Source organism: Rhinoderma darwinii, chromosome 11, assembly GCF_050947455.1.
Source record: "Rhinoderma darwinii isolate aRhiDar2 chromosome 11, aRhiDar2.hap1, whole genome shotgun sequence".
Taxonomy (NCBI): domain Eukaryota; kingdom Metazoa; phylum Chordata; class Amphibia; order Anura; family Rhinodermatidae; genus Rhinoderma; species Rhinoderma darwinii.
In genome coordinates this window covers 41,142,923-41,168,447 of record NC_134697.1, presented here as the reverse complement: position 1 = coordinate 41,168,447, position 25,525 = coordinate 41,142,923, and the positions used below count along the sequence as shown (strand labels likewise).

Sequence of the window (25,525 nt, the reverse complement as noted above, 5' to 3'; positions counted from 1 at the left end):
TCTGGAATAAAGTAAACTGAAGCCGCCAAAAGGTACAAATATTCTACTATGTCAAAGTAGAAAGGCTGTAGTTAAAGGGAAGGTGTCACAAATTTTTTTTTTTTTTTTTTTAATATGTTATTGCTTTTAGTATGTCATTAAAATAAATTTTATTTATTTGTGTTTTTGTGTTGTACTTTTTTCTATTTTCTTTCTTTTACTTCTCTATGGGGGCTGCCATTGTTTTTTTTCATCTCTGTATGTGTCGATTAACGGCACATACAGAGATGGAATACGGCACATACATCCCCATAGAGAATGCGAACGTGAGCCGTTCGACTCACTATAGCGTACGCCGTCTGTGTGGGAACGGCGCAAGCGCCGCTCCCACACAGACCAAATGGAAGGTCTTCGGCAGAGCGAAATCCGGCGCCATTTTCATGTGGACCGGAAGCCACGGTCGGACAGTAAGACGACTACTTCCGGTCGCGGCTTCTGTCCATATGTTCAGAAGCAGGGACTAGGAGCAGAGGGAGCAGAGGCAGCGGCAGGAGCAGGTAAGTTATGTTTGTGTATGTGATGTGTGTGTATGTTCGTGTTATACTGTGTGATTACCACTGTATCTAATCCTCCTACACTGTGCATTCACTCAAAAAATGGCGGCACACAGTGTAGGAGGTTTGAACATTCAACCCCCTCCTTTCTCCTTGCACTAGCCAGGATAAAGGAGGGGGGATTTTTTTGAGGACACTAGAGCGAGTGTGGCTTCTCCAATTTTGCAGCATAAAGCAATGAGGTTGCTTTACCACATGCCAATGCTGCAATTTTGGGAATTGCTCCCTCTAGTAACCAGCACATGGAAATGTTATAAATTAGAATCTAATTTATAATATTTCCTGACTTGTGGAAAAATTAAAAAAATTAGAACAATGTGTAATCATTTATATACTAACTGTTTAACAAAAAAACAAAAAACATTTTCTAGCGACACATTCCCTTTAAAAAGGGATTGTCAGCTTTGGAAAATCCCTTTTTTGTTAGAAGGATCCAACAATCACAGAGTGCCCCGCTGCTTGCACCTTCAGTCTTCAGCTGCAATCTGTGGTGGAATCTGGCAGCAAGTTTTAACTTCACACATTTTTTTCTCTAGTGTTTTAAAACGCATGTTAAAAAAGCCATGCGTTTCAAGCATGTTAAGGCCAGGATCACACACACAGTTTTGATGCAGTTTTTGGCTCAGTTTTTTGAGCCAAAACCAGAAGTGGATCTAAAAAGGAAGGACATATAGAAAGAAAAGACTGATGAATCTCCTTTCTTTTGTGTTCACTCCTGTGTCTGGCTCAAAAAACAGAGCCAAAAGCTGCACTAGAAACTGGGCCAGAAGCTGCCCCAAAAACTGCATCAAAATTGCGTGTGTGTGATCCTGGCCTAAAGGCTTTTTTACCTGTGTTTTTTTATTTAGTCTCATTATGTACATGCGTTTTTCCTGCCATGTTTGACGTTCTATAAAGAAGCCTATGCAAAAACGCCAGAAAAAATGCCATACCTTGAGCATGCTGTGTTCTGGAAAGATATACAACTAAGCTCTTATTCACATGACAGGGTTTCCCGGCCGGGTGACGGCCGTTCATAAAACGGCTATTCACACGACCGATTTTTTGACGGCCCGGGAAACCTGGCCGTCAAAAAATGGGACATATCCTATTTTCGGCCGTTTACCCGGCCGCCCGGCTCCCATAGAAGTCTATGGGGCCGGGTAATACACGGCCATCACCGGAATGTGTCCCGAGTGATGGCCATGTATTCCGTCACTCGCTCCCTCCTCACAGCGCAGAGTGCATGTGAGGAGGAGGAGTTGATGCCATTCGGATGAATGGCTGTACGCTGGATATACACTGTGTGGCAGGGCCAGGGTGTACAGCAGGTGCAAGGGAGCACTGCGCTGGCTCCCTTCCCCTGCTTGTTTTAAAAGCGCCCTGGCCCGGCAACACCTTCCATGGCCGATGGAAGCTATATTAATCTAAATAGATCAGTACAATATACCAAAACAGAACCAGAAATGTACTCCAACTTTGAAATATGAATGGTATGGCATTTAGTAATATTAAAGATGACCAGGTACTTCACTATAGTAGTAGAAAGTGTCTGCTGCGCTGCCCCAACACGCGTTTGGCGTGTTCTTCGTCAATAGATTAGCATAAATTGTTTGAAAAGTTAGTGTCCATTTATATTCAATATTACTTACATAACACAAAACTTTTTTTTATACTGGAAAATCAATCTAGTAAAGAATATTTTATTTCTGCACACAAGATTACAGATTATCTAGAAGCAGAGTTGATAAATAGCATTGTAAGAGCTATAGAATGACTCGCAGGCTTCCTAGTAATTTCCTAGTATTTTCTGATACCACAATTCACATTAGAAATAGCAGTGTGAATTGTCAGCAACATTTGCAGCATTGTTTTATACATTAAAAGAACAAAATTCACAACATATTTTATGGTATCTTGCGACAGTTGCGAGTGATTACAAAATGAGCAAAAATATGAATTTGATATAATAAACCTGGTTTGTGCTACTAGGAGGATATGCCCTTATAGAATTCTGATCCATAATACATTATGTCAAAGAACTAGGAAGTTAAAGGGCTTGTCTGATTTTTACAATCCCTTTTTCTATGAAGGGTCCTCCAATAATAAACCAATCACAAGAGGTCCTGCTGCTAAGATCCCCAGTAATTAGATGTAATATGTGGGGAAACCCAGCAGCAAGTATTCAATTCCTCTGCAGCAACACCACAGGGGAAATGAAGCATTACACACTAGCCATTAAAATAAGTGGGCCATCCATATAATGCACGGATGTGTCGGGTCCGCCAGAGCAGGAGATGTTCTTTGTAGCTGCTCTCTGCTTGGCTAAGTGTTGTAGATCTCGATCAGCGGGCCCTCCAGTATTAATGCAGAATGTGATAAAAGGATATTAAATATGGATTATCTAAAACAGGCAACCTCTATAGAAGGGTTTTCCGTTTTTATGTAAGTAAAGCTTAATCATAGTATAGATAAAAACTTTGTAATATACTTTGTGTTTCAAATCCTCACTATTTTTCAGAATTGTTTGCTGTCAATGAATGAGAACATTCTTGTTTACACTTAGGCTGGATTCACACGAGCGCGGCGTTTTTGAGCACGCAAAAACGTGGCATTTTGCCTGCACAAAAGGCACTTAACAGCTCCGTGGGGCCTCAGCATATGATGCGCGGCTGCGTGATTTTCGCGCAGCCGCCATCATTATGACACTCCATTTGGATGCTTGTAAACAGAAAAGCACGTGGTGCTTTTCTGTTTTCATTCATCCTTTTCACAGCTGTTGTGCGAATCACGCTGTTCGCACGGAAGTGCTTCCGTGCGACATGCGTGGTTTTCACGCAACCATTGACTTCAATGGGTGCGTGATGCACGAAAACCACCCAAAGAACGGACATGTCGTGACTTTTTTTCAGCGGACTCACGCTGAGTAAAAATCACGGACATGTCTGCACGGCCCCATAGACTAATATAGGTCCGTGCAACGCGCGTGAAAATCACGCGCGTTGCACGGACGTATTTCCCGTTCGTCTGAATAAAGCCTTCGAGGCAGAAAACCTGCACAGACTTAGTCCTGCTCTCAGTTAAGAACTGGCAACAATTGTATCCAGTCTAGTCAATTCTCTATGAGCTAAACAACCGGAATCTAAACATACATTGTATCAACCTGTATCATGAATTTACCAATAGGTCAGATATCAAACTGGCCCAATAGTGACTCCGTCCTTCACTAAAAACAACTTTTTTGCATATAGTGTATGGGTACAAAATGAAATGTGTAAATTAAAATAATCCATTGTATTTTGTCCTGGTAACATCAATCTCCATTAGATGCAGTATACATTTCTTTATTGTTTCATGTTAGGCGTTCAGCATGTGGGGAACTTAAGTGTTATTTGTGCACAATGTGTACAGCATTCCTGCCTCATCTTCCCTACTTATATATTTATATATAATCAAAGATACCGAAACCTGGATCTACCTCTATTAGTAACATAAAGCCCCTTTACGATGAAGTGGAAACAATTTTATCAGGTTTTGCAAAACATTTGGTATAAAATGATTTGCTTATTTGTACTATGCACTGAAATCTCTTGCTGTGCATTTGCAAATATAGTGTTACGAGGCATCCAATGCACCCGTCCAATGGTCTCTATTTATAATATTCTACCATTTTATTTTAAATACGTAAAGATATTTGGTGCAATAATAGAGTACGTGGATGAAACACTCTTGGCCATTAGCTCCCTCTAGAGGACAATCGTATTTACAGGATGCAGTTCATGTCAGGTACCTTTATATTTGGCTAAACAGCCACAGATTACCATTGCAATTCAAATGTGAACAATACTCTGAGAATTGTGTGGGTGGCCTAGCAGATTAAAGATGCACTAACCTCAATGTTTTTCTTTCTTTATGTCACTTGCAGAGAAGGAAATATAAAAATACTGTTTTTTTATGGTCTACCTGGGTTCACACGACCATGTTACGTCCGTAAAGTACGGAACGTATTTCGGCCGGAAGACCCGGACCGAACACAGTGCAGAGAGCCGGGCTCCTAGCATCATAGTGATGTACGATGTTAGGAGTCCCTGCCTCGCTGAGGGACAACGGTCCCGTACTGTAATCATGATTACAGTACGGGACAGTTGTCCTGCAGCGAGGCAGGGACTCCTAGCGTCGTACATAACTATGATGCTAGGAGCCCGGCTCCCTGCACTGTGTTCGGTCCGGTACTTGCGGCCGAAATACGTCCGTCAATTACGGACGTAATTAGTGTGTGTGCACATACCCTTAGGCCTTTTTTACTGATAACTTCCCACACTTGATTGAAGCAGATGCCAAAAAGCAGTTTGCTCAATCTCAGTATGGACTCTCTATACAAATCTATGGGAGTTTTAAAAACAGGCGAGTGCGACCGTCACCAATCTAACATTTATCACCTATTTGGTGTATAGATAAAAACAGTTATTTGCTGAAATCCGTCTTTCACCATTTTATCTTCCTTGGATGTGTTCTGCACAGGTATGTAAATTTGAACATATTTGCACAAGACACATCCAGGCAACACGAAAAGCAGAACCACATTAAAGCCTATGGTGTTCCCAAAGTCCTACAAAACTAACAAGAGCATTTATTACAGTCATTTATGCAGATCTTATGTCAATACATTCCTGAGCTATGGAAATGTGTTCTCAATCCCATTCACTTTAATGCAATATGAACTCCGCCTAACAAGCAAATAGAAACAAAGCAATTAATGATTGTATGACTATATCACATGAACCTGGCCCTGATGAGCTGATCTGTATGGCTATGCAACTCAGGCCGGATTTACACGAGCGTGTGCAAAAGGCACTTAACAGCTCCGTGTGGCATCAGCATATGGTGCGCGGCTGCGTGCTTTTCGCGCAGCCGCCATCATTATGACAGTCCGTTTGTATGTTTGTAAACATTCATACTTTTTACTGCTGTTGCGCGAATCACGCGCGTCCCACAGAAGTGCATCCGTGTGGTGCGCGTGATTTTCACGCACCCATTGACTTCAATGGGTGCGTGATGCGTGAAATACGCACAAAGAACGGACATGTCGTGAGTTTTACGCAGCGGACTCACACTGCGTAAAAAGCACGGACTGTCTGCACGGCCCCATAGACTAATATAGGTCCATGCGAGGCGCGTGAAAATCACGCGCGTTGCACGGACGTATATCACCTTCGTCTGAATAAGCCCTCATAGTGACCCATATATAGTGGAAAAAGGAGCAGTCAAGGCATACAGGGGCAGATTGACCAATTCTGTCCTGAATTTAGACAGGATAAAATTAGACTAGACAAGCTGAAACTGCGTCAAATTTATAATAGTAGTGCATGTTGTATCATAAATTTGGCGCAACTTGTTACACATTCTTCTCTTTCAAACACAACCTCTTTGGAGTTGTATTTTACACCAATATTTTGCACCATTAATAAATGTTTACAATTCCTCTAAGAGCTTATTCAGACGAACGGGATATACGACCTATATTAGTCTATGGGGCCGTGCAGACAGTCAGTGATTTTTACGCAGCGTTGGTCCGCTGCGTAAAAGTCACGACATGTCCATTCTTTGGGCTTTTTTCGCGCATCATGCACCCATTGAAGTCAATGGGTGCGTGAAAACCACGCATGTAACACGGTAGCACATCCGTGGGACAAGCGTGATTCGCGCAACAACTGTGAAAAGGATGAATGAAAACAGAAAAGCACCACGTGCTTTTCTGTTTACAAACATCCAAACGGAGTGTCATAATGATGGCGGCTGCGCGAAAATCACACAGCCATGCATCATACGGGGCTGACACACGCAGCTGTCAAGTGCCTTTTGCGTGCGCAAAGCGCCGCATTTTTTGCGCGCGCAAACGCACACGCTTGTGTGAATCCGGCCTCAGTCACACATTTTTTCTAGACATTTTTCAAAACTCTGGAGGAAGGTACAAAAAATGTATAAAAACACAGAATAAATTTGGCACATACCATGTGCACCAATTTTTGGTGCAATTTGTATCAGAAATGTGGTGCATTTTGCTTCGATAATCTTCCCAATTGTGTGAGAAAAAAATAGTTTTTTATATTATACTTCCCTGGTCAGGTGACATTTGATTCTCATAAAAATTTCATATCAACTAGCCACTGTACAGGATTTTAGGGTCTAAAAAAATCTGCTTCGGTATTCCAGACATTCTACGTAATTCCTGTATTTTCACCTTTTCACTCTATTTCAGTCTATTTTCAACCAGAAAATGTTGCATTGATTATATGAAGTGACCCATTTTCTTGTTTTGGAATTTTTAGACCTGATCTATAGTTAATGAATCAAATTGTAGGTGTTCTGTAAAAAGACGTAAGGCTATGTTCACACGGAGTATTTTGGGGGAGGAATATCTGCCTCAAAGTTCCAAACGGAATTTTGAGGCAGATATTCCTCCCCCAAAATACTCCGTGTGAACAGCAATTATCGCGCCGTTTTTCGCCCGCGGCCATTGAGCGCCGCGGGCATAAAACAGCGAGATATACGCTTTCTCCTGCCTCCCATTGAAGTCAATGGGAGGTCGGAGGCGGAAGCGCCCGAAGATAGGGCATGTCGCTTCTTTTTCCCGCGAGGCAGTTTTACTGCTCGCGGGAAAAAGACGCCGACGCCTCCCATTGAAATCAATGGGAGGCGTTCTCGGGCCGTTTCTGCCGAGTTTTGCGACGCGGTTTCCGCGTCAAAAAACTCGGCAAAAGACCCCGTGTGAACATAGCCTTACTGTAAGGACACGTTCAGACGTGGCAGAATTTTTCCTCTGCAAATTTTGGTGCAGATTTGGGGCAATTACGCAACGAATCTGCACCAACATTTGCATATTTGACAGGTAATTCAGACGTTGTGGATATCACAGCGGACTTGCCACAGATTCCAGTTTTTGCATTGCAAATGCTGAAATCCGCAGGTGAATTCCGCTTCTTCTCCGCAACGTCATGAGCTGCTGAGGAGGGAAAATTCTACACCGCTGCCTGATTTCCGCACAGTTATTTTCTGCAACGTCTGAACTAAGTTTCCTTAAAATGGATTGAAACCAATGTAAAAAACGGCTGCTGCAGAATTCCACTGCGGATTGTCCACTGCGGCATTCAACAACAATTCCGCCACGTGTGAATGTGCCCTTAGGCCTCATTTACACGAGCGTGTGCGTTTTGCGCAAAAGGCACTTGACAGCTCCGTGTGTCATCCGTGTATGATGCGCGGCTGCGTGATTTTCGCGCAGCCGCCATCATAGAGATGAGGCTAGCCGACGTCAGTCACTGTCCATGGTGCTGAAAGAGTTAACTGATCGGCAGTAACTCTTTCAGCACCCTCGACAGTGCATTCCAATCACCATATCAAGTAACCTGTTTAAAAAAAAAAGAGGTTCGTACTTACCGAGAACTTCCCGGCCGTTGCCTTGGTGACGCGTCCTTGGTGACGCGTCCTTGGTGACGCGCCTCTCTTGACATCTGGCCCCACCTCCCTGGATGATGCGGCAGTCCATGTGACCGCTGCAGCCTGTGCTTGGCTTGTGATTGGCTGCAGCTGTCACTTGGACTGAATTGTCATCCCGGGAGGTCAGACTGGAGGAAGAAGCCGGGAGTTATCGGTAAGTCAGAACTTCTTTTTTTTTTTTACACGTTCACGTATATTGGAATCGGAAGTCACTGTCCATGGTGCTGAAACAGTTTAACTCTTTCAGCACCCTGCACAGTGACTGTCTCCTGCCGGGTTCGGTCAAAACGAGTTCGGCCGAACCCGGTAAAGTTCGGTTCGGTCATCTGTAAGACACTCCGTTCGGATGTTTGTAAACAGAAAAGCACGTGGTGCTTTTCTGTTTACATTCAGTTTGACAGCTCTTGCGCGAATCACGCAGTTCGCACGGAAGTGCTTCCGTGCGACCTTCGTAGTTTTCACGCACCCATTGACTTCAATGGGTGCGTGATGCGCGAAAAACGCACGATTATAGAACATGTTGTGTTTTACGCAACGCACTCGCGCTGCGCAAAATTCACGCATCGTCTGCACTGCCCCATAGAGTAATATAGGTGCGTACGACACGCGTGAAAAGCACGCTCGTCGCACGCGCGTATATTACGCTCGTGTAAATGAGGCCTTAGTCTTATGTTTTCCCATAAATATATCCCACCGTTTTTTCTCGTATGCTGGTAGAAGTTCGGATATGCCTGATTAAACATGTTATATTGATATTTTGTATGTAAAGACCTAAAATAGTGACGAGACTTGAAAGGAGATGACACCGCACAATACCAATGGTTGATGGCAAAGTATTTAATAGTGGTTCTCCACTTTGGACAATTCCTTTTTGTTAACAGAGCTCCCTGACTATAAGGGCACGTTCATGCAGACAGTCCGCACTGGAAATCCGCAGCAGACAGTCTGTCCATTGGTTTCCACAACTTTTTAGTTATCTTCGTGCAGACGTTGCGGACAACTCCGCTGCGGACCATAAGCTGCGGTGCAGAATTTTGTGTCCGCAGCATACACTGGCTGTTGCGGACTTCATGCGTACTTGTGGCGTAATTTCTCCATTGACTTCAATGGAGTAGCAAAATTACACAATGAAATCCGCAGATGTTATGTGTGTTGCGTTGCGAATTGTTTTCAGAAACAGGATATTTCATCATTCTGGCTGGACCTATGTGTTTCGAGGTCTATAGCCAGACTGAGATGGAATGTTTAAAAAGGGAGCAGGATGTACTCTTCACCTGAATCCGCAACAACTAATCCGCAGCATTTTACTTCACATTTTAGGCAAAGGCGCAACGGAATCTGCAACGCAGATTATGTGCGGCATTGATGCGGACAGTGTCTGCAGAATTCCGTCACCTCTGAACATGCCCTAAGGGTGTTCTACTGTAGGGAACCCCCAGGCGGTCAGCAGTAATCTTTGGAAGAGTCTGAAATCAGGTGTTCAATCTCCCTACAGTGCCACCACAGGGGAAATAAAGCATTACACAGTGCCTACTGCAGTCTAAAAGAGCGAGAGAAGCTCTCTACTCTGTCTAATAGAGGAGGGTCCTAAAGTGGTCTCAGAATGTCCTAATTTGTGACATATTATGGGTGCCTGTGTTTTGAGTGCATCTTTCTTAGGACAGTTGGACTCTCATATGTCATTGATATGGCAAATTAAATTGTGCTTATTATCAAATCTTGACATTTGTATTACCTAGGAACCACAAGAAGCTCCAATTGTTAGAAAATGAAACCTCAATCATACAATCCTCAAGATGATTAAATAAATGCCTTCATCCTTCAGATCACCTAAAGGCCCTTTTACACTGGCCAATTATCGGGCAAACGAGCGTTCACAGAATGATCGTTCCTGATAATTGCCCTGTGTAAACAGGGCAGCGATCAGCTGATGAACGAACAAACGTGTCGTATAGTTTTAAATACTAAAAATATTATTGTCGGCAGCGCATCTCCCTGTGTTAATAATGTATCGGGATGAGCGATCGGAGAAACGAGCTCTCGTCCCCATACTAGCTCCTTGTGAAAGTAGCAAACGAGTGCCCATCAACGAGCTGTCTCGTTGATCGGCGCTCGTTTACACGGCACAAGTCGGGCCATGTAAAAGTACTTTAAGAAAGAATAATTGGATCAATTATTGGTCCTTAAGACTTGAGTCATTTTTGCTCAGTGATAATACATAGCCACCTGCTGTACCTCTGTTTTCACCATAAGTAGGTCTCTCTAAGAGCAGAGATTTTCCTTAAAGAGGCTCTGTCACCAGATTTTGCAACCCCTATCTGCTATTGCAGCAGATAGGCGCTGCAATGTAGATTACAGTAACGTTTTTATTTTTAAAAAACGAGCATTTTTGGCCAAGTTATAACCATTTTTGTATTTATGCAAATGAGGCTTGCAAAAGTCCAAGTGGGCGTGTATTATGTGCGTACATCGGGGCGTTTTTACTACTTTTACTAGCTGGGCGTTATGACGAGAAGTATCATCCACTTCTCTTCAGAACGCCCAGCTTCTGGCAGTGCAGACACAGCCGTGTTCTCGAGAGATCACGCTGTGTCGTCACTCACAGGTCCTGCATCGTGTCGGCACCAGAGGCTACATTTGGTTCTGCAGCAGCATCAGCGTTTGCAGGTAAGTAGCTACATCGACTTACCTGCAAACGCCGATGCTGCTGCAGAATCATCTGTAGCCTCTGGTGCCGATGTGTCCTCGCTCGTCTGACACGATGCAGGACCTGTGAGTGACGTCACAGCGTGATCTCTCAAAAACACGGCTGTGTCTGCACTGCCAGAAGCTGGGCGTTCTGAAGAGAAGTGGATGATACTTCACGTCAGAACGCCCAGCTAGTAAAAGAAGTAAAAACGCCACGATGTACGCACATAATACACGCCCAGTTGTACTTTTACTTTTCAACACGCCCAGTTGTACTTTTGCAAGCCTCATTTGCATAAATACAAAAATGGTCATAACTTGGCCAAAAATGCTCGTTTTTTAAAAATAAAAACGTTACTGTAATCTACATTGCAGCGCCGATCTGCTGCAATAGCAGATAGGGGTTGCAAAATCTGGTGACAGAGCCTCTTTAAAGGGATCTGTCACCACTACTAGTACAAGCATCTATAAGATGTTCAGCAGGAAAAAGTTCATCGGGTTCTATTGCGCCTTGTGTGCTATATGCAAACTATAGAGCCGTGGATTCAGTCAAAGCAAATGTTCAGTTGTGGACTTTCTAGGCAAGTCACTACCTAAAGTCAAAGTGGTTGTTTTATCAAAGCAAACCCTTTTTAAATTGATGGCTATCAGCTCATTGCCTCGTGTCGGGCTTCAGAAACCGCTGGTGATAGCAGCTAATTGCTGGGGGTTTCTGAAACTGCAGCTAACCATATAGGGGAAATGCAGCGTTACATGAATTACTGACCATGTGTTACATAGAGAAGTTAGGTCCACCAGAGCAAGAGACACTCTTTGCTATAGGCTCTCTGCTCTAGATAATATTGGGGGTTCTGGAGGGGGAAGATGTCCACTTGCCCTAATAGGACATATGGAAAGGGGATGTCTTCACAAGATCAGGGTAAGGCCTCATGCACACTTCCGCTGGTCGTCGTTCGTCCGTTAATGACGGATCCGTGAAACACGGACCGCACACGGATGGCTTTCGTGTGCAGTCCATTGTTTCATGGACCAAATTAATGAAAAGGCAGAGACAGTTCCGTCAAAAACGGACAGGAGTAGTACCTGTCCTATTTTGGAGGGAATGGCCACACGGTTCCGTTAAAACAACGGCATTGTTCATGACCCCATTGAAATGAATGTGTCAGTGTTCTATCAGTTAAAAAAAACGGATTGCACCCTGAAGAAAAAACTGAAGTGGGCATAAGGCCTAACGACTCATGCACTCGGATCGGAGACTCTGACCATTTTTCACGGACCCGATTCACCCGCTAAAGTGAATGGGTCCGTGAAGACTATCGGGTGCCACTCGGATACCGTCAAAAATGGCCCGAGTGGCACAACGGTCGTGTGCAAGAGACCTTAGTTTTTTCTTCAGTGTTTGCTTCTAGGCTATGTTTTTGCTCTGCTTTATTTGGACACAGTTTTGTTTAGTGACTGCATTTTCTAATGCTGCATTGTCTAGAGCAGGGGTCTCAAACACACGGCCCTCGGGCCACATGCGCCCCCTGGGGCAGTCATCTGCGGCCCGCGGGACACAGAGCCGCTAGTACAGGCTCTTCTCCGGGTCTCTGTGGAATTCCCTGACATCGCTGTCCACATATGGACAGCGATGTCTGGGGCTTCCCCAGAGCCGGAGTCCCGTGCAGAGCGCTAGTATCGGCTCTGCTTCGGCACTCTGTGAAATTCCATGACATCACTGTCCATATATGGACAGTGTCAGGGTCTTCCCAAGAGCGGAGTCCCGAGCAGAGCGCTAGTACAGGCTCTGCTCCAGCACTCTGGGGAATGCCCTGACATTGCTTTCCTCATATTGACAGCGATGTATGGGGCTTCCCCAGAGCCTGAGTCCCATGCAGAGCGCTAGTATAGGCTCTGCTCCGGGACTCTGGGGAATCCCCTGGCATCGCTGTCCTAATATTGACGGCGATGTCTGGGGCTTCCCCATAGTTGGAGTCCCGTGCAGAGCGCTAGTATCGGCTCTGCTCCGGGACTTTGTGGAATTCCCTGACATCGCTGTCCATACATCGACAGTGATGTCAGGGGCTTCCCCAGAGCAGGAGTCCCAGTGATGTCAGGAGCACAGCTGGAGTCCCAGGAAGAGCCTACTAGTGCTCTGCCCGGGACTCCAGCTCTGGGGTTGTCCTTGATATGACATTCCCATCCAGGAGAATCCCCTGACGTCACAGTGTATGGACAGTGACGTCAGGGGTTCCAACAGCAGAGAGGAATCCCCAGCCAAAGCGTCGGCAATGCTCCGGCTGGGGATTCCACTCCTAGAGGGAGCACCAATGGAGCTATTGGGGTGTGTGTGGTATTATCCGCGGAGGGCACTCTGGCAGCATCCGCGGAGGGCACTCTGGCAGCATCCGCGGAGGGCACTCTGGCAGCATCCGCGGAGGGCACTCTGGCAGCATCCGCGGAGGGCACTCTGGCAGCATCCGCGGAGGGCACTCTGGCAGCATCCGCGGAGGGCACTCTGGCAGCATCCGCGGAGGGCACTCTGGCAGCATCCGCGGAGGGCACTGTGGCAGTATCTGCGGAGGACACTGTGGCATTATCTAGGGGTGTGTTGCATTATCTACAGAGGGCGCTGTGGCATTATCTACAGAGGGCACTGTGGCACTATCTAAAAAGTGGCTGCCCAATCTTGACATGTGTGTCTGCCAAACTATGCCAACTGAGCAGCCGGACTGCATTTAGCGACATTAACTGGAAAACTGGATTGTTGAAATTCTCTCAAATTTTAAACCTAGCGGTATTATTATAGTAATGTAGTATTATTATAAAAGTAATATAATGTTATAGTAGTTCAAATAACTAATTTGAACTACTAATTTGAATACAAATAATTTTGTATTGTATCAAATTTGAAAGTAATGCGGCCCGTCAACTTCCCATATTTTCTATATGTGGCCCACTTACCCGGTCGAATTTGAGACCCCTGGTCTAGAGGGATTTCTGCCCTGTTTCTCCTCCCTGCTTTTCATTGCAGCTCTGCTTGTTCAGATATATTCAGTCAGTGCATAGAATGCTTATTCCCATTAAAACACAGATGGAATTATAAACTACAAGCAAACATATCACTAGCAAGATTATCAGATAACTACCACACGTATATTGAGGTAAATGGCCGTGAGTGTGGTTTGGAGAGGAGATGTAGTTGAGGCCACATTTATTATGTGCAAAAGGAGGAAATGGCTCAAATTTTGTTGTAACTCTCATAGCTCATGCTCATAGCAGGTATAGATTTCATTTCCTCAATAGTTTTAGGGTGCTTTCCTGGCCAGTAAATGTGTGCTGAGCAATGATAGCAAATGTATGGGGACAAACGATCGTTCGTCCTGATGATTTTGCATCTTGTCGCCAGAAAATCCTGTTTACACAGGATGTGCTGCTGACTATTTTTTTTAGCTGCATTCTTACTCGTTCGTAGGCTGATCACTTCTTAATTTACACAGGCAATGATCGGGAACAAGCGTTCGCTGTTCTTCCCGATCATCGGCTCCTGTAAAATGACCATTACTAAATGTAGAGAGTGATGTTTTAGAGAGTAATTACACCAGCATGTGATTTTATACTACAGTAACTATATACAAGTTCCCTGTAAAAGTAGATATTTAAATAGGAAGGGCTTACAAATAGCATTTTGCTAATTTGTGTTTAACAATGCAAGTATCACATTTGCATAATTAACATGTTTTAACTTATTACTAATGTACTGTTGCAATTCATGCTATTGTAAAGGGCCCTTTAACCTGACGATATTCGGCCGGTGCAGCGAGACATCGTTGACTGGCGCTCGTTTGCTCCTGTCGCACGGCGCTATGTATAAGGACGAGCAGTCGTTACTCTGATCGCTCGTCCTCATACATAATTAGTATGTTGGCAGCACATCTACCTGTTTATACAGGGAGATGTGCTGCCGACAACGATAATATTTAACCTTTTAAAACGATACGATCAGCAGATGAACGAGCAAAAGTTTGCTCGTACATCTGCTGATCGCTGCCCTGTTTACACAGGGAAATTATCGGCAACGAGCGTTATATGAAGGCTTGTCTGCCCGATAATCGCCCAGTGTAAAAGGGCCTTTAGACCACATCTTGGAATTATATGGATCCTTTTGTTTAGCTTTGACCCCTGGTACATTTAGAACTCAATAGGTCAAAATACATCTTAGATATGGGTGAAGATGTCACCGGGACACCAGGGAAGTATCATGTAATGAGCACTTTTTGTCTTATTAATTTAAGAGGCACTCTAGATATTGCAGAGAGTGGATCAGTCATTGACTGAATGTTATTGTAAGCATACAACAGAATAATCTGCTGAATGAACTCTGAACTGATTCAGATGTTGTTTATTATATGTGTAGATGGTATTATTTTGATGGAATTATTGCATGTTTTTCCATTCTGCACTATTCATTTTACAACATAGGCAGGAATGTTTTGAGTTCATAGAGCCATAAAGTACACGTCTTTAAACATCATTAATTAAATCAGAAAAATAAAATGCTGTGGCTGGTAGGAAAGTTTGCTCAAAATGTTCAAACCCATATATATATATATATATATATATATATATATATATATATATATATATAAACACCTATTCCAAAACAACACACAAGTTAATATCCCTATCCTGTTCTGTTCAGGATATGGTTCTTTTCTGTATAAGGCTAACCTAAGATGTGAGAACCCTCATTTGAATAATACATTGAAGTGAATGCCTAAATCCAAACAATATTTTTCTTATATAGAGTTCAAAATCCCATACTATTCTTTACATAGCCATACAGTTTAAGATGACCTGTCACCTCTCCTGACGTGTCATTTGTAGTAATTACTTGGATTTAAAATTTTCAAAACACATTTTTGTAGAACTCTGCATTGTGCCGTTCCTCTGTTATTTCTCCTAAACATTTATGAATAAGGACAACTGGGTGTCACCATTTCCCTTGTCAAAGGGGTGTGTCCCTACACAGTCTCACTCTGTCAGCAATGATTGGACATTGTCACTCTGTGTAGGGACACACCCCCAACTGGTAACACCCAGTTGTCAATTTATTCATAAATTTCTCGGAAGAATAACGGAGGAACGACACAACGTAGAGTTCTAAAAACAGATGCTCCAGAATTGTTTTTTCATGGGAATATAAATATTTACTAATACATGTCAGGAGAGGTGACATGTCATCTTTAACTGATACAATTCTGGCTTCCTTCAGACTCCAACAGTGGAAGTCTAGGAGTTTTCTGCATACAATTTATACATTGAACTCAATAATAAATCAGTATGTAGTTAAAGAGACTCTGTGACCACATTATAAGTGGCCTATCTCCTACATAAGGAGATCGGCGCTGTAATGTAGGTGACAGTAATGCTTTTTATTTAAAAAAACGATCTTTTTTCACAAAGTTAGGAGCGATTTAAGTTTATGCTAATGAGCTTTCTTAATGCCCAAGTGGGCGTACTTTTACTTTCGACCAAGTGGGCGTTGTACAGAGGAGTGCATGACGCTGACAAATCGGCATCATGCACTCCTCTCCCTTCATTTACACTGCACTAGCGATATAGATATATCGCTATGTGCAGCCTCATACACAAGCCCTAACATTACTACAGTGTCCTGATAATGAATACACATGAAATCCAGCCTGGACGTCATGTGTAATCAGAATCCTGACACTTCTGACTCTTTTTTGTGAGATTCCAGCAACGGATACGAAATCTCGCGAGATCTCGGAGCTAAACGAGATTTGGTTTCACTTGCCGGAATCTCACAAAAAAAGATTCAGAAGTGTCAGGATTCTGAGTACACATGACATCCAGGTTGGATTTCATGTGTATTCATTATCAGGACACTGTAGTAATGTTAGGGCTTGTGTATGAGGCTGCACATAGCGATATATCTATATCGCTAGTGCAGTGTAAATGAATGGAGAGGAGTGCATGATGCTGATTGGTCAGCGTCATGCACTCCTCTGTACAACGCCCACTTGGTCGAAAGTAAAAGTACGCCCACTTAGGCATTAAGAAAGCTCATTAGCATAAACTTAAATCGCTCCTAACTTTGTGAAAAAAGATCGGTTTTTTAAATAAAAAGCATTACTGTCACCTACATTACAGCACCCATCTCCTTATGTAGGAGATAGGGCACTTATAATGCGGTGACAGAGTCTCTTTAACTCATAATCTCCCCCTAGTGGTGGCTGCAGGTTGACAGAATTTTATAATTTAGTTATATTCAGGTGATCTAGAGCTCTGCGTGAGAAAAACAAAGCGCCGGCCACTTTAATGATATAATAAGAAGTTAATCAGCACTAAATGTTGGATCTAAAAGGACTTGGTGTTAAAAGATTGGAATTCACTGGCAATCCTAGCTGCAACTGAACATTCAGATTTGACAATAATCTCCTAGTCAAATCATACTCACAGTAGGCTGAGATATGAGGTACTGTTTAGCATGGTTCTCACACATCTGCCTACAGAACTGAAAAGGACACAAGGTGATTTACCAGTGAATTGCTTTGCTAGGAAACTAAGTAAAGGTTATACCAGGTAAAAAAAATAAGTAAAAGTTTTGACTGCTGAGCAACTACAGCATCTCGCAGAATACAGTAGATCTCAGCTTCCTGGCATTTTATCTTGGGTTTAGTGAGCGATTAGACTGCCTTCTTGTCATACCTTAGTTTTCTGGTTGTTCCTTTACTAGTGTTATTCTTTCATCGGAAATTTTTAGGACAGTATGTTTTGAAGATATACTGTATATAGCACAAACATAACATGAATACTCCGTTACCACATAAGAGACTATGATATGGCTATACAAAGTGTGAAAAGTTCTCTTACCACAACAGAGAAAGAAAAACACGCCATCTTAAAAAATTCCTCAGGGTAAGCTGGTAAATTAACTTTTCTCATTCAGTCTTCTTCCTTGTTCTGTATTTGTTGGTAGCTAGAAGGTAAAAACAGGGGTATATGATCAAGAGAGAAGAAACTCATAAACAAGTAAAAATATAGAAAATATAGCAGTCAGTAGCTAAGGCTAAGTTCACACTTGCGTTGTATATTCCATAAATTCACATGCAGTGTAAACACTGCAGATTTTCCACAACGGATTTCATTGCAAATGTTGCTATTTTTGGAGCAGAAATGATGTGATTCAGACGCAAAAATCACAATTTAGAAAAATATGTTTTTAATTTGAAATGACTAAAAAGGCTTATACTTACCACCCGGGAGTTGTCATAGTGACGCTTCAGTCTGTTCTCCGTCCAGGCCGGCCTACTGGGATGCTTTTTATTCCATATTATTGCGTCATTCGAGAAAGCAACAGAGGGAGGCGTCGCCATGACAACAGAGAACGGGGTAAGTATAAACTTTTTTTTTTATAACCATGGTTTTCCGCAGCAGACATTAATTCTGAAAAAGTGCAGCACAATTTGGTGCAGTTTTTCTAAATGCCTGCGGGTTCCAGGACAGATACTTTGTGTATTTTTACACAGCGTATCCGCCCTGTGTGAACGTGGCGTTACTCTGATACGTTTCTAGATCAGAATAAGGATAAAAACGGATCTGCTAAAAATCCCATTGATATCAAAATAACAGGTGCAAACGGATTATTATCCATTTGTATTAGTTTTACATTTACACTAATGATAAAAATAACCCATCTGTTAGACATCCGGTTTATTTTGAATGGAGGAAAAAGTCCAGTACTCTGCATTTTTATCCGTCAAAAAAACTAATGACTAACATAACGGACCCGAACAGACGCTAACGGATGCAATTAAAAATTCCATTGATTTCAATGTGATTTTTAACAGATCCGTTTTTATCCTTATTCTGATCTAAAAACAGATTATACAATGCAAGTATGAACTTAGCCTAAGGAGGTTGATTAAAAACATGGCTAGAATGACAACACTCACTGCTAATTCTATGAAACATAATGTAGCGGATCTCAATATCATCTCCGTCAATGTCTTTTTTCTGAATTATATATTTTTTCATTTGTATTTGTATTGTGTTTAATTTGGAAGCTGACCATTACCATAGCCCTATAAACTCACTTGAATGTGCTCTTGTGCCGCATAAATCAAAGAAAAACAAAGAATTGGACAAGTTAGGGCTAGTTCACAATGAGTTTTTGCAGGAGGAAAATTCCTCCTACAAAATCTTCTCCAGGCGTTTTTTTGCACAGTGGTCTGACAAAAACGTGTCAAAACACTCGTCGAGGCGTTTTCTTCCGTCTCCCACTGATTGAAATAGGGGTTTGGAGGCGGAAACCGCCTCAAGATAGATCATGTTGCTTCTTTTTACCGCTAGGCGGTTTTTCCGCTCTCGGTAAAAAACCGCCTCCGCCTCCCATTGAAATCAATGGGAGGCATTTTCGGACGTTTTTTGACGAGTATTGCGGAGCGATATCCGCGCCAAAAAACTCGTCAAAAAACTCTGTGTGAACAGGGCCTTAAAATGCAACCAGATCTTGATATTTAAAGAGTCTCTGTCATTAGATTATAAGCGCCGTATCTCCTACATATTCTGATTGGCGCTGTATTGTAGATAACAGTGGTTTTTATTTTGAAAAAGCGATCATTTATGAGCAAGTTATGAGCAATTTTAGATTTATGCTAATTCGTTTCTTAACGCCGATCAGGGCGTTTTTTTAAACTTTTGACCAACTAAGCATTGTAAAGGGAAGTGTATGACGACCAATCAGTGACCAATCAGCGTCATACACTTCTCTCCATTCATGTCCATTTTTACTCAGCACAGCGTGATCACGCAGGTATGTCACATACACCTACAGTAACTTTACTGATGTGTCTTGAGAGTGAATAGACATCACCTCCAACCAGGACGCGATGTCTATTCACACTCCCGACACGTCGGTAAAGTTTGTGTGGGACTTACTCACATAGCACAGCATGATCTCGCAAGATCACGCTGTGCTGTGATTAAGTCCCACAGTAACTTTACCGAAGTGTCGGGAGTATGAATAGACATCGCGTCCTGGCTGGCTTTACAAAGTCCACTTGGTCAAAACTTAAAAAAACGCCCAGTTGGGCATTAAGAAACGAATTAGCATAAATCTAAAATTGCTCATAACTTGCTCAAAAATGATCGTTTTTCAAAATAAAATCCACTGTTGTAATCTACATTACAGCGCCGGTCAGATTATGTAGGAGATAGGGCACTTATAATCTGGTGACAGAGCCTATTTAAGTATAAAGTAAAAGCAAAACATTATCCAAAATATAAAAAAACGGACAATATTTTTTTATTTATTGTATAAATGTTGTTAAATTAGTAATTTTTTTTTCAAATATCAGTTCAGGACCTCATCTTGGATATTTCTGTATGTCCTATAGACTTTTATGGGGATTGACAGAGCATAGGCAACTACCTCTGTCGGAACTGGACGGGGTCTCCCCAATCAATCGTACATTTATAGCATATTAAATGTAATGGAAAAGCCCCTTTAAATGTGTGTATATAAGTGTCCTCTGTGCTTACACATAAGCGATACTTTTTAAAGAGATAAAAGCACTCTGCATGAGAAAAGACTGTTGCAGAATACATACAAATAATGATACATTTGTATAGGAAATTTTTCTAAATGTACCTTAAAGGGGTTATCCAGGCACGGGGCGGTTTTTCATACTGATGACCTATTCACAGGATAGGTCATCAATATATGATTGGTGGGGGTCCGACATCCGGAGCCCGCATCGATCAGCTGCTCCAGCTGCCTCTGGGCACTGGATATCCGTGCCGGAAGCAGATGGCTCCAGTCACATTCGGAGCCATCTGCTTCCGACATTGAACACTGCATAACATCCGGTGCCAAGAGGCGGCTGGAACAGCTGTTCGGTGCGGGGTCCGGGTGTCAGACCCCCAGCGATCAAATATTGATGACCTATCCTGTAGATACGTCATCATAATGAAAAACCGTCCTGTGCCCAGACAACCCCTTTATGTATGACTAATCCTAGGTGACACTTTCCCTTCTTGACTCTACAGTAGAACAGCATGTGCAAGGCCCCTATTGTGAGAACAGGAACACCATGTTTTTCTTTTGCATCCAGTATAATGTCGTGTGTACAAAACAAATAATATATAATAAGGAATCTATTATCTATTTTAGGTTGTATGGTTGAATGTTATTTTAAAAGAGGGTCTACTTTATTATCCAGAAACAGCGCCACTCCGGTCCATGGGCTGTGTCTGGCATTGCAGCTCAGGCACATTCCCTTGAAAGGGGCTGAGTTGTAATATCAGACACGGCTCATGAACAAAAATAGAACTGTTTCTTAGAAAGCAAAGCCTTTTGTCTAATCTCATACAACCCCTGTAATAAACTCCAAATATACTTTACTAATGCATACCCACTCCCGAGATTTTTTATGTAATTCTATGTCATATTCAAAAAGGGTTTGTATGGAGTGGGCTCACTGCAGTACCTAAGTATTGCAGTGTATTGTGCAAGCGATCTAACGATCGCATGTTCAAGTCCCCTAGTGGGGATTTAAAAAGAAAAAAAAATTAGTTTAATTACGTTTTTATCCTAACACAGCTCCATCGACGGAAAAATAAAAAAGTTAGGGGTCTCAGGATTTCACAACGAAAACGAATTCTTTTAACAAATCGTTTTTATTTTGTAGGAGTATTAAATCATTTTTAAAAAACGATTTAAGTTTGGTATCACCGTAATCAAACTGACACACAAAATAAAGTTAGTGCTTATTCAGACGAACGTATAATACGTCCGTGCAACGGGCGTGATTTTCACGCGCCTCGCACGGACCTATGTTAGGCAATGGGGCTGTTCAGACAGTCCGTGATTTTCACGCAGCGCGTGTCCGCTGCGTAAAACTCACGACTATATTTGTGCGTTTCTCCTGCATCACGCACCCATTGAAGTCAATGGGTGCGTGAAAATCACGTGCAGCACGCGGAAGCACTTCTGTGTGACGCGCGTGATTCGCGCAACCTCAGTAAAAACTATGAGTGAAAACAGAAAAGCACCACGTGCTTTTCTGTTTACAAACATACAAACGGAGTGTCATAATGATGGCGGCTGCACGAAAATCACGCAGCCACGCATCATACGCTGCTGACACACGGACCATTTATGGACCTTTTGCGCGTGCAAAACGCCGCGTTTTTTGCGCGTGCAAAACGCACACGCTCGTGTGAATCCGGCCTTAACATGTCATTTTTACTGCACGGTAAATGGTATAAAAACTAAACCCAAAATACAATGGCGAAATTATTGTTTTTATTTCACATTCCACTAAACAAAATAATTTGTAAAAGTTTCTCAGTACATTATATGGTACTTTAAATGCAGACATGAAAAACTATAACTCGTCCTGCAAAAAAAAAGTACAGCTATGTCGACGAAAAAATTAAAAAGTTATGGTGCTTGGAAGGCAGGTAGGAAAAAACAAAAATTAAGAAAAGGAAAACTGGCTGCGGCGGGAAGGGGATACAGACTGTATACATATATATTTTTATACAATCTTGGTATTTTTCGTGGCGTAAAAAACCCAGTTTTGCTTACATGTAAAGAAGTTGTCTTGTGATCTTAAATTCCTATCAAATAGTTCTCTACTACATCCTTTATGGGATTCTGTGGAAATTCTGATCTTTGGCTGTGATTAGTAAAGTTGCTAGCGATCACAATACTATCGGGAGACTGGAACCGGGCCAAATCCATAGTTATCCATCTGCTAAATGCAGAAACCATTTTTCTTGCTTACTTTAGAGAGATGTGTTTTAACTAGAGAAGTTGTTATTAGAAAATACAGTCACACAGCAGGACATTCCTAAGAAAACTCTACAGTTCATACACATCACTTATGTTCACATTCCTGCTCATTTTATTATCACTGAACGCTGTTCTGTTTCTACAAACATTCTACCTTTAGTCAGACTGATAAGAGACTTTGGAGAATCATTCACTATTCTATACGTAGCACCATAGTAACAGTGCAGTATTACTATTAGCCTGGATTCACACAGATTTTGATGCAGTTTTTGGTACAATTTTTAGAGATGTGTCAGTCTATCCTTTGTACTTTTCCTTCTTTTTGGATTCGTTCCAGGCTTTGAATAAGCAGCACCAAAAATGTGTGAATCCAGCCATATGTTGTGTGTGGTATTGCAGGTCGGCCCAATTTTCTAAAATGGAGTTGAGCTGCAATATCACACGCGACCTGTAAAGAGGTGTGGCGCTGTTGATGATAGAAAGCAGCCATGTTTTTCTAATCCTGGACCACCCCTTTAAGAACTTTTACATCAGTGGAATGGAGAAACCTACTAGTGAATGCTAAACAATAAGCAAGTTGATCTAAGGAAGACTAATACGTACGTAGCAATGCTATTGACTCACACTATTGATTAATGGGCGTCATTATCTACATAAGTAATTGCATGAAATAAATATATTTTAAGTGATGTCATGTATTATTTCTGATCTTTCATGTATTTTTTCCGCTCAGACAAAAAAAAATACCTATCATACAGAGGTTAAAGGGTTTTTTTCATAATCAATATTCATAACAGGTGACAAGTAACTGATCAGTGGGGGTCTGACCGGTGGGACTACCACTGGTTCCATTGAACGTGTTTACCTGGCCATCCATGGCGCCCCATATGAATGGTGCGGTACTGCACATGCTTGGCCACCGAGCACTATCGCCGTCAGGCCCATAGAAAAAGAATGGAGCGGTGGTTAAGCATGTGCAGTACCGCTCCATTCATGTGGGGCACATATAGATAGCCAGGTAAGCCTGTTCTCTGAATGAGTGGGAGTCCCAGTGGTCGGACCCCCACTGATCAGATATTTATCACCTATCCTGTGGATAGGTGATGAATATTGATTAAGGTAAACCCCCTGTAAGGGTTCATTCACATCTGTGCTAGGGCTCCGTTCCAACATTCCGTCTGAGATTTCCGTCAGAACGGAGCCCTGACTGACACGAACGGAAACCAAAGGTTTCCGTTTCCATCACCATTGATTTCAATAGTGACGGATCCGGTGACAATGGTTTACGTTTGTCTACATTGTGCAAGGGTTCCGTCGTTTTGACGAAATCAATAGCGTAGTCGACTACGGTATTCACTCCGTCAAAACGACGAAACCCTTGTGCCACTGAGACAAACAGAAACCATTGTCACCGGATCTGTCACCATTGAAATCAATGGTGATGGAAACGGAAACCTCTGGTTTCCGTTTCTTTCAGTCAGGGTCCTGTTCTGACGGGAAGTCCTGTTGGAACGGAGCCCTGATGCAGATGTGAACAAAGTCTAACTCATAACTTACTGCATACGGTTTATACAGCTCCCATTGAGTTACGTCACCTGACCTGACAAAACTGTGGCTTTGTATAAATTGTGGGCGAGCACACATTGTAATATTACATGGCACCTGTTCAAATAACTGGGTAACTATGTAATGTATGGATGGACGGAGTCCTCCAAAGCAGGACCTGAGCTGCTCCTGGCACAAGCTCTCTGCTCTAGCTAATAGGGCAGACAGAGAGCTCCCCCTGTAGTGTTTGGAGGTGCTATAAGCTGTTCTAGCCATCCTGCTGAATTAGACTGCTGGGTGATACAACAGAAGAAAAGCCCTGCCTGTCCGCTACTCTCCACCAATCAGCATCCTTAAGACTTCTCTCGGAGATGCTGACTCGAGAAGAGCCACAAGCATGTGTTATCCTAAAATCTCCATGGAGTCTGGATATACGTGGCATGTCCACAGCTGTCTGCATAGAACAACAACATGTAAACAACCAATGGCGACATTTCCAGCACTTTTAGTCGCCATGAAGCTGCAATAAACGTGAGCGCTCTCAGATCTATTTTCATGATCCTGCTGAATTTCTATAATACTAATGTCATTTGTCCGCACTCTTATACATTTAACATACAAAGTCAATCCAGTCTGTTTCTTTTGCATGAGAACAATAACAGCTACTTTGTAGAAAATTCATTTGTTTTCTAAAAAAGATTTTACAGCTGTAGATTAAACCTTTGTGTAATCAGCAACAAAGGATCCCATTGAGATGCAGTCTGTACAGAAAATACTTATAGGAGCCATACCTGGGGTGAAAAGTCACAGTAATCTCTCCGGCAGTCACACTCTGTCTCTATATCACCTGGATCATGTGTTTATAATTCTTCACCTATACAGACTTTTACTCAGTCTAGACCAGGCCCCTAAAGAGGTTGTCACACCCACAGCACACCTACAATTTCATTTTCTCTTGCAACACAGTTTGTAAACACAACTGGCCCAGTGCACCTTATCAGGATCCTTGACACAGTAGACTCTTTCCTGAAGTATAATTAGGTCTCTGCAAAGCAAACAAGCAGCCTGTCACCTGATGTGTTCTGCTAACCGCAGCATAAGTACTTACCATCAGTCCGAAGTAAAATTCCTGTCCTGAAAATAATGATAAGAATTATATGGATTTCGTAACAAATACATTTATATATATATATATATATATATATATATATATATACACATACATAGAAGGAGAAGGCAGCAGAACTCACAGAGAAACCATTGAACGGGTGCCCAGCAAAAACGTCCTGATCCTCGGACGAAATGTCAGATATAACGAAAGAAGATGTGCAGCACTCCAATGTGAAGAAATATATATATATATATACACACATACTAGTCCTGAATGAATTAGAATATCATCAAAAAGTTCATTTAT

At 42.4% G+C, this 25,525-nt stretch overlaps 1 protein-coding gene across 1 annotated transcript in view; it reads right to left on the bottom strand.

Annotated features, from left to right (window-relative positions):
* Positions 1-24,970, bottom strand: part of RHOBTB1 (Rho related BTB domain containing 1) — a 66,441-nt gene extending 41,471 nt beyond the window's left edge. The window contains exons 1-2 of the mRNA XM_075841146.1: positions 24,900-24,970; positions 17,637-17,742 (exon numbers count right to left, since the gene is read on the bottom strand). The gene's annotated coding sequence lies outside the window, so the exon portion shown is untranslated. The remainder of the gene's footprint in view (positions 1-17,636; positions 17,743-24,899) is intronic.
* Between the last annotated feature and the right edge of the window lie 555 nt (positions 24,971-25,525).